At 39.4% G+C, this 10,327-nt stretch overlaps 1 non-coding gene across 1 annotated transcript; it reads left to right on the top strand.

Moving 5' to 3' along the window:
- Positions 1 to 1,681: 1,681 nt before the first annotated feature.
- Positions 1,682 to 1,788, top strand: LOC114110887 (U6 spliceosomal RNA). Its single transcript, XR_003587057.1, has one exon. It is a non-coding gene; the product is annotated as a U6 spliceosomal RNA (small nuclear RNA).
- The last annotated feature ends 8,539 nt before the right edge of the window (positions 1,789 to 10,327 follow it).

The raw sequence follows: 10,327 nt of genomic DNA, 5'->3' as shown, positions 1-10,327 counted from the left end.
CTGACATGAATCTTAGCTAAGGATGGATTCTTAAGAACTCTTTTGGAGAAGCAGAAACCAGAGAAGTCACATATGCAAAAATTTTTTCCGTCATGTGGTAGCTGAGATATGGAAGGAAAAAAAAAAAAGAGCTGGGAGCCCCTTCATGTCGACATTTTGTTGAGCATTTAATGAAACTTACTTCATTAAATTCTTGAATGTTAGGAAGTCATTCTAAGGACCAAAGTCAGAAAGCATTTTGTGGTAAAGAGTGTGTGTATGTGTGTGTGTGCATGCATGTGCTGTATTAAATACTACAGAGAAGTAAAAGAAATCTTCACCTCTCTCAGGATGAATGGACCAGGTTTTTGTGACAGAATGTTAATCTAGCTTCAGTCTGTACATTAATGGCAAGTGCTTTGTTGAATGTAATTAATAAATATGAAGGATTAGATGTTGAGTCTGATATCTATTGACCTTGTAATTCTACAGACCTTACAGGCAATAAAATGTCCGTGTATGTTGTACTGAGTCTGTGTCTTGTTTTTACAATTATCTTTGTAACTGGTCTTACTCAGTTATCATTCCAGAGAGTTCCTCTTCCCTATTACAGCACTAATAAATTAGGGGTTCCGTAAGTGCCTTTGTTCAGATTCATTTTCTTCTTTCCGTTAATGAACAGCCATCTGCAGCTGCTCCTCGATCTTAATCCATCTGCATGGAGATGCCATTGTTACATACAGCATTCTATAAATATTGTTATGCTGACAAGCAGACTGCAGATGGGGGGGGCGATATTTTTATTATTATTATCCCTGATTAAGAGACAGGCCAGATTGACAACACAAGGGCTCTGAGGTCCCTTCTCTTCTGTAAATTGTCTGTTCACATAATTATATTTCTAGTAACAATATTACGGTATGCATTACAATCATCATTGTGGTTGTTATTTGTTATTCGCTGAGTACCACTTCTGCATTCTGCAGCAGGCAAGGCACAGCATGTAGGAAGACAGAGTTCAGACTTGAAAGGATTAAATATTCATATTGTAAAAAGCAATCTGATCAGCCTTAGAGAACTGAGCTATTAAAGCATACATGGTGTCCTGTGCCATATTTTTATGCCATGGACTATAGCAAAGGAGTTATATTGCATCCTCCATATGTCAAGCCTTCTCTTACACATAGAAATTGGTCTGAAGTTCCTAAGGTAAAGCAGCACATGAGAAGAGAAACGTCTTCATTTAAATTCAGAATATGAATGCTTTTTTTTTAACGAGACAGCTTGAGAGATGACAAGTTCACAATTAGTGGGAAGAACTTTCATTACCAATGACTTAGGTGACTTCTCCTCAGCAAAGTGGAAGAGAAAGAAATGATTCAGCTGGTTTGGGAGAGAAAAAAAAAATCTACTTACTGTATACCTAATATATAGTAGGTGCTGGGAACACAGTCGTGAACAACATAGCAAGTTTCCTACCTGTAGGGAGGTTGTGCTCTAGTGGATCAAGTTAGACATTGAACAAGCGATCACAATTGTGATTATGCAAAAGTAAAAGGGGCTGTTGAGTGTGTAATGGGAGGGCCCAGGAGAAGGAAGGCATTCAAGCAGTAGACCTGTAGCAGGTAGGGCGCTGACCCCTATGTTCACCTCAGTCCCCAGAACCTGTGAATGCTGACTTGTTCAGAAAAAGGAGTTTTTGGTGCTTGCTTTTGCAGCACTTATACTAAAGCTGGAATGATACAGAGAAGATAAGCATGGCCCCTGCACAAAGACAACACACAAATTTGTGAAGCATTCCTTTTTTTTAAAACACAAATATACGGAATCTAGAAAATGGTACAGATTTGCAGGGAAGGACTATAGATCCAGGCATAGAGAATGGACTTATGGATACAGCAGGGGAAGAAGAGAGTAGAGTGAATTGACAGAGTGGCATTGACATATATACATGACCATGTGTAAAATAGATAGCTAGTGGGAAGCTGCTGTACAGTACAAGGATCTCAGCTCTGTGCTCTGGAACAACCTAGAGGGGTGGGATGGAGGCTCAGGGAGAGGGGAGATGTGTATATGTACACATATAGCTGATTCACTTTACTGTGAAGCAGAAACCAATACAACATTGTAAAGCAATTATCTTCATTTTTTTTAAAAAAATGATAAAAAAAAAAAAAGGAAAGCAGTAGGACCCACTTTGGACAGTAAAGAAAAAAATAGAAAAAGGAAAAATAAGAAGGAAATGTGGAGATCATTCTGGATACTGGGGTGAGCCCTAAATCCAGTAGCAAGAGTCTTTTTAAGAAAAAGGCATTGACTTCCCCAGCAGTCAAGTGGTTAAGTCTTCACCTTCCAATGCAGAAAGTGTAGTTTTGATCCTTCAGTGGGGAGCTAAAATTCCATATGCCTCATGGTCAAAAACCAAAAACATAAAATAGAAACAAGGTAACGAATCCAATACAGACTTTTAAAAAAATGGTCTACATTAAAAAAAAAAAATCTTTCAAACAAAGGAAAAAGGCAGAGGGCAATTTGACGGACAAGAGGAGAAGACATAAAAAAGAGGGGGAATCACTGTGGCTATCGAGACAGAGCCTGGAGTGATGTGGCCACAAGCCATGGAATGCTGACAGCCATCAGAAGCTGAAGGAGGCTGAGAATAGACTCTCTGTCAGGAACTGCACTGTGCCTCTCAGATTTGGAGGAAGATCCTTTCCTATTCCCCAAATGCAAGCAGAGCTCTTTTGACACCTTCATTGCATTCTAGTGAGATCCTAAGGAGGGGATCTGGCATCCTGACCCACAGAAACTGAGATGATAAATGTGCCAGGTTTGTGGCAATTTGTTATACTGCATGGTCCAGAAATGGTGAGGCATAGCTGGGGTGTGCTGACTGAGGAGTGTTTGCAACGAGGATGAAGTAGCAGATTTAAGGGGGTTCTGGAATTTAGGTGAAGGATTTTTAGACTGTCAGTACAATGACCAACATTTGAGGGTCTTAGAGCTATAGAGTGATATATTAAACTTGAGACTTTACAAGACCACTCTAAGAGCTGGCTATAGCTACTATAACAAATTACCACAGAGAGTGGCTTCAAATAGCACAAATTTTTTTCTTATAATTCTGTGGTTTAGAAGTCGGCCATGGTTCAAACTGTGGTGCTAGAGAAGACTCCTGAGAGTTCCCTGAAAAGCAAGGAGATCAAACCGGTCTATCTTAAAGGAAATCAACCTTTAATGCTCTTTGGGAGGACTGATGCTGAAGCTCCAATACTTTGGCCACTAGATGCAAGGAGCTGACTCACTGGAAAAGACCATGATGCTGGGAAAGATTGGACGACAGAAGATGTGATGGTTGGATGGCATCAGGGATTCAATGGATATGAACATGAGCAAACCCTGGGAAATGGTGAGGGACTGGGAAGCTTGGAGTGCTGCAATCCATGGGGTTGTGAAGAGTCAGACGCAACTTGGCAACTGAACAACAACATGGTTCACAGTGGACTCGAGGTCATAACAGAGCTACCTTCCTTTCTGGAGATTATAGGAGAGAATCTATTTCCTTTCCCTCTTGAGCTTCAGAGGCCACTTGTCTTCCTTGCCTACTAACCCCCATCCTTGGTCTGCAAAGCCAGACATGTGACATACCTCTTAACATTCTTCTGTAGTCACATCTGCCACTGCCTCCAAGTAGCAAAGGTTATCCAGTTTTAGAAACTCATGATTACATTGGTCCAAGGAATGATGCTGAAGCTGAAACTCCAGTACTTTGACCACCTCATGCGAAGAGTTGACTCATTGGAAAAGACTCTGATGCCAGGAGGGATTGGGGGAAGGAGGAGAAGGGGACGACAGAGGATGAGATGGCTGGATGGCATCACTGACTCAATGGGCATGAGTCTGAGTGAACTCCGGGAGCTGGTGATGGACCGGAAGGCCTGGCGTGCTGCGATTCATAGGGTCGCAAAGAGTCGGACACGACTGAGTGAATGAACTGAACTGAACTGAACCAAGATAACACAACATAACCTCCCATCTCAAAAACCCTTAATTCAATTACATTGGCAAGGTCCCTTTGCTATATAAAATAATAGATTCAGAGGTTTCAAGGATCAGAATGTGGGCTTTTGGGAAGGTTGAGATTCTGTCAGTCCCAACCACACTGATGCCTTGATGGAATAGAGATAGACAGAAGTGAATGAAGATAGAGGGCTATTCCAGTGGTCTGAGCGAGATATCATGGGAGTTAAAATCAGGATAGTGGTAGTACAGATGGAGAAAGTGAAGTTGCTTAGTTGTGTCCAACTCTTTGTGACCCTGTGGACTGTAACCTACCAGGCTCCTCCATTCATGGGATTCTCCAGGCAAGAATACTGGAGTGGGTTGCCATTTCCTTCTCCAGGGGATATTCCTGACCCAGAGATCGAACCCGGGTCTCCTGCATTGCAGGCAGATGCTTTAACCTCTGAGCCACCAGGGAAGCCTCTACAAATGGAGAGACCTCATCAAATTTGTAAGCTATCTGCATTGTATCTGTACTTGATATGGCTGTAAGAGCAGAAAGAAAGAGGAATTCAGGTTAACTCTCAGGATTTTGGCTTCAGGATTTGTGTGAATGGTGGTGACATCTGCTGAGCTAGGAAATACAGGAGATAGAGATGGTTTCGGCTTAATCCTTTCTGTATCAGAGAGCTTCCTTTGACTCTTCCACATTCAGTCTCCTCTCTTCACCACTCTGCTCTCTGCCCCAGGAGGCTGATCTTTATGTCTTATTCAATAGATGACTTTGCCCTCTCACTTCCAGTTGGGTTCAATGAACAGGGCAGAGGAAATAGATCAAAGAGAGGAGAGTGAGGGTTCGATATTTATTTCACTGGGTCTGTTCCTACTGGGTGTTCTTGGGTTGACTTTGTCCCACCATCTATCAGACGTTCCTCTCCACATAGCTAGTTAGTTAGCACACACACAATCTCTTCCCCTCTCTCCCTTTCTTCCTCTCCCCCCACCCCCCATCCTTCTCGCCTTCTATCTCTCTGGGTTCTTTTTCCTTCTCTTGCCCAACAGATTCAGAATGCTAATAGCTTCCTGCCGTTACCAGGTCTATAGACCTAGTAGCAGGAAGGCATCAACCCATGTTGCTTTTTCTAAACCTTGTCCACAATTCTGCAAATAGCTTCTTTATTCAAATTTCTTCTGTTTCCTTCCAGAAGCCTGATGGATATATGTTAAATATGAGACATACTGATAACTGTGGAAATACAGATGCATGAGTTTGGAGCTCAGAAGCAAAGTCTGACTTGATAGTTATATAATGTGGTTGCTACTGGTGCAAAGACCCTAACTGGAACTTTGGTAACTGATTAGATTATTTAAGGAGGATGAACAGAGTTAGAAGAAAAACAAACAAACAAACAAACAAAAAACCTTGGGTGAAAACACAGAGGAGCTTTAATATTTAAAGGCTGGTGAAATAAAAGCAAAGGAAAGGACAAAGGGATTTGTACTACTCTGCTTGGCTTCCGTAACAGAATGCCATAGACCTGGTGGTTGAACCAACAGAAATTTGTTTTTCACAGTTATGAAAATTGGGAAATCCAAGATCAAGGCACAAGTGCAAGCAGTTTCTGGTGAGAGCTCTTTCTGGCTTCCAGATGGCATTTTCCTCATAGCACTCTCACATGGTATAGAAAGAAATAAAGAGATTTCTGGTGTCTCTTCTTAGAAAGGCACTAACACTACCATAAGGGCCCACCCTTATGACTTCATCTAAACCTAATTACTGCAATACGGCCCATTTTCAAGGTACATCACCCTGGGGTTAGGGCTTCAATATGTGAATTTGGAGGAATACAATTTAGCCCAGAGCAGGATTAAAAATGGGAAAGTGGCTGACTGTGTCAACTGGTGCTGAGAAATAAGTTCCAGGGGACACTGGAAAGTAATCACTGGATCACAAAGCAGATTAGGCATTTGATATGTATGATTTTAATAGCTTTATAAAGTAATTTACTTGGTGCTAATGGCATGTAAAGGATAACTAATGAAGTTTTCCACCCAGCTGCAGACTCAGGTCATAAATATATATCAGCTTAAATACAGCAGTACAATCAAGAATTAGTACAAAGCTCTATGAAGGTCTGAAAGAAAGAAAATAGCATCAGCTCCCAATTATTCGGGTATATTTAGATGTCAGATATTGTGCTAAGAGCAATATGTATATTATCTCATTCTAATCTTTGTAAGCATGCCACAAGGTAGGTATTACTATTATTTTCCTATTATTATATTTTAACAGGAAAAGAAATTGAGACATAAAGACAATAAATTATTTTCCATGACCTATGCCTGGTAAATAAAGAGGTGAGATTCAAGGCTACTTAATACCAAAACCCAAGACTCTTAACATGTATTTCAGGGCATGAAAGTGAAAGAACATGAAAGTAAAGTTGCTCAGTCGTGTCTGACTCTTTGCGACCCCATGGACTGTAGCCCACCAGGCTCCTCCCTCCATGGGATTCTCCAGGCAAGAGTGCTGGAGTGGGTTGCCATTTCCTTCTTCAGGGGACCTTTCCTGACCCAGGGATTGAACTCGGGTCTCCCGCATTCCAGGCAGACGCTTTAACCTCTGAGCCACCAGGGAAGCCTTTTAGGGCATAAATTCATTAAAACAACAGTGTTTTTCATCTTATTATGAATAAATAATACATAGTCTATGGATTCTACATCACTCTGGGAAGATTTCAAAATATATTTTTTGTAATGAAATAATTACAGATTTACAAAAAGCTGCAGAACCACAGAGAAAGCTGTCAGGTACCCTTTACTCAGTTTCCTCCAATGGGTACATTTTATATGACTATAGTGAGACATCAAAACCAGGCAGTTAATATTGATATGTATGTCTAGAAATTCTATCTTATTTTACGGCATCTGTAGATTCATGTAACCATCATGACAATCAAGATACAGAACTATTGGGACTTCTTAAAGGCAGGGGACTGCCACTAAGGCCTGCCATTGCAGGGGACATGGGTTCGATCTCTGGTCCGGGATGATTCCACATGCTGAGAAGCAACTAAGCTGGTGCACCTCAACTACTGAGCCCACGCCTCAGAGTCTGTGCTCTGCAACAAGAGAAGCCATCACAGTAAGAAGCCCACTCACCTCAACTACAGAGTAGTTCCCACTTGCTGCAACAAGAGAAAACCCATAAGTAGCAACAAAGACCCAACAACAGCCAATAAATAAATACATAAAAATGGAAAAAAGTTGTTTAAAAAAGAGATACAGAACTATTGCCAGGAAAGTTTCACTCATGCTACCCCACTGGAGTCACATCCACGCAGACAGGACTTAGAGACCAAACAACAACAAACAGATATACAGTGATATCTCACAATGGACTTAGTCCGCATTTCCTTAGTAGCTAGTGATGTTAAATATCTTTTCACGTGTTTAGTTGCCATGATAACTATATATCTTTTTTGATGAAATGATTCTTCATATCTTTTCCTTATCTTCTAATTGAATATAGGGTGTTTTTTAAAAATTATTTTACTGTTTAGTTTTAAGAGTTCTTCATAGGTGACCTTAAGACTCTGCCTTCCGATGCAGGGGACATGGGTTCGATCCTTGTTTGGGGAACTAAGTTCCCACATGCCCTTGGGGCAACTAAGCCCACACACAGCAGCTATAGAAAGCCTGAGTGCTGCAATGACTAACCATGCAGCGAAAAATAGAAAGAATTCTTTACATATTTTAGATACAAATTCTTTGGTCAGATATGTGACTTATAAAATGTTTTCTCACAATCTGTAGCTTATCTTTCCATCCTTCTAACAGAGTCCTTAACAAAACAAAAATGTTTAATAAACTGCATAAATATGGAGTCTATATGTACAATTGATTAAAAACAATAACTAATTTAAAGTAATATGTACATGCCTTAAACACATACATATTAAACATAACATGTATATACTACTTTTTATCTATAAAACTGCAAAGATGTCAGTTTGGAAGTCTCCAAATGACACTGTCATCTGCATCAGAAATTCTGCTAGTGTTTACAAGTCACGTCTTGGCAATAGCACATAAAACAGCAAATGTTATGGCTTATTCTATATTAGGCACTTTACAAAAATAGGCATCCAAAACACAGAGAAGCATGTGGGCAAGTTGCTACTAATCCATGTAAACTGTACAATAAGATGGCCTGTACTTTATAATATTTTCAAAATACTGTCATTCCAGATAGTGACTATTTCATAAACAGTTTGAGAGGGATTTTCAGAGTCTGAGATTAAGAAAATTAGAAGGTGGCATTCAGAAAAATAAAAGTTATAAAATATAATTTAATACAATTTCTTTAGTCATCAAAGGTTGTAGAAAATAGTGGTATTATTTTTCACAATTGATGAAATATATATATTACAAAAATCTAAACTTTCAAAGACTTGATTCTATAATGTGCAATGGAGAAATAGCCTTTGAAATAGTAACTCTCTGGGTGACTAGGTTTACTGAAGTAGTAAAATGAAAATGGAGACACTTGTCCAGCTTTTAAAATTGGTTAGATTTTAATTTCCTTGACTGATTTAAATCTCTTTAGAAGCATTAACATAAAGCAAGAGGAAGAGTATTTCTCCTAAGTATTAGATTCATTGTTGGTGTTGTTTTTTTCCTAGATTTTTTAATGTGGACCATTTTTTAAAGTCTTTATTTGAATTCGTTGTAATATGACTTCTGTTTTCTGTTTTGGTTGTTTGGCTGTGGAGGCATATGGAATCTTAGCTCCCTGACCAGGGATTGAACCCAAATCCCTTGCACTGGAAGGTGAAGTCTTAAACTTCTGGACCACCAGGGAAGTCCCTAGATTCAGTGTTAGTAATTCCATGTTTTAACCAATAGATGAACTGTATATTGTAATAACTATAAATGGTGTTGTTTTAATTACTGTCTGGCTAGAGAAGCAGGTAATTTAAGTCTGTGAATGCCTAATCTCTTAATCTCTATTAGCTGAGGGGGGCAACAGTTTTCCTCAACATTTCTTTTTACATAGTCACAAAGACTGATTCCAGAAACAACAAAACTTTCTAAACTCTAAGTCTGTCTCTCCAGTATAACTTCAATATTTTATTTGAAATATATTAAGATGCATCTAGAAAAGATGTCCAAACTTTTCATTTAATAATAATACATTCTATTCAGAGCATTTTTTGCTAGAATTTTTTTTTTTTTTGGCAAGATGATTGCTTGAACCAGAGAAAAGAGGCCATTTTGAAATTAATGCATTTGTAGCATCGAAAACATTTCACAAAGCTTCTCTGTTTTTTTCTTCCCCATTCTATGAGCTGCCAGCTTTGGACAAAGAAACTTTCATGGTGGTGACTGACTTGCAGAAGCATCCAAAACCACCCTTCCCTTGAGGAAGAGGTTGACAACTAGATAAGGTGCTGGTGAACTGACCTGAACATCAGGGGCTGTCCAAGTGGGGCTCGGTATTTGTGCCATCCTTGCAATTAAGTTCCTAACAGATTCTTGAGGAAATTGGGGGTGGGGGTGGGGGAAGGGCAAACTGGCTTGAAAATCAGAACATATTACAACAGAGGGCAAGAAGCATGGGAACAAAATGTATTCCATGTAACTCTTTCTAAAGTCAGCAAACCAAAGTGTCATGGAAAGGGGAGACCTGTGAATGACTAAACAATACCCTGGTAACCCAATGATATAGCTATTTACTTCGGTGAGCGGCAATGAACCCCAGAAATATGGTTTATAAATTATATATGTATAATAAAACATGTATCTCAAGAATGCCTGTTGAATTTCCCTCCCTCCTTCTCTCTCTTTTATGCTAGAAAAAGTGAAGCTAATGGCAGTTTGCCATGGTTATGTGATATCCTGGCAAGAAAACTCATTTTATATCACAAACATATGGTCTAGTAATGGTTTTATATTATACTCCTTTTGAGTTTTATTCCCATTTTTAGGAGACCTCTTCTAGACAACAGCAATATGTTTTCTTGTCGACCCATCACATCAACTATTAACACATGTCTTTGCTTTTAGAGTTTATAATGGCTAAAAAGGTAAAACTTAACCTTATGTTATGTGTGACCTAAATTTTGATTGTGCAGGAAAGCTGATCTCCAGTGCTCTTCTGTGTTACAGTTACTGGTTCTCTGTTTTCCTTTCAATTAAACAACTCTCCCCCTTTTTTCAATGGTTAATGTTCCTCAAGTTACAAAGGAATAAATTGAAATGTGTACAAAATATGGCAACCAGGATGGTAAAATGACTCTAGATTTAAGGGTTGCACAAGCCAAATCTGGTCCACAGATGTGTT

The sequence above is a fragment of the Ovis aries genome, chromosome 25 (genome assembly GCF_016772045.2).
Source record: "Ovis aries strain OAR_USU_Benz2616 breed Rambouillet chromosome 25, ARS-UI_Ramb_v3.0, whole genome shotgun sequence".
NCBI classification, from domain to species: Eukaryota; Metazoa; Chordata; class Mammalia; order Artiodactyla; family Bovidae; genus Ovis; species Ovis aries.
Note: the sequence above shows the minus strand (reverse complement) of the source record. Positions and strands in the feature narration are given on the sequence as shown.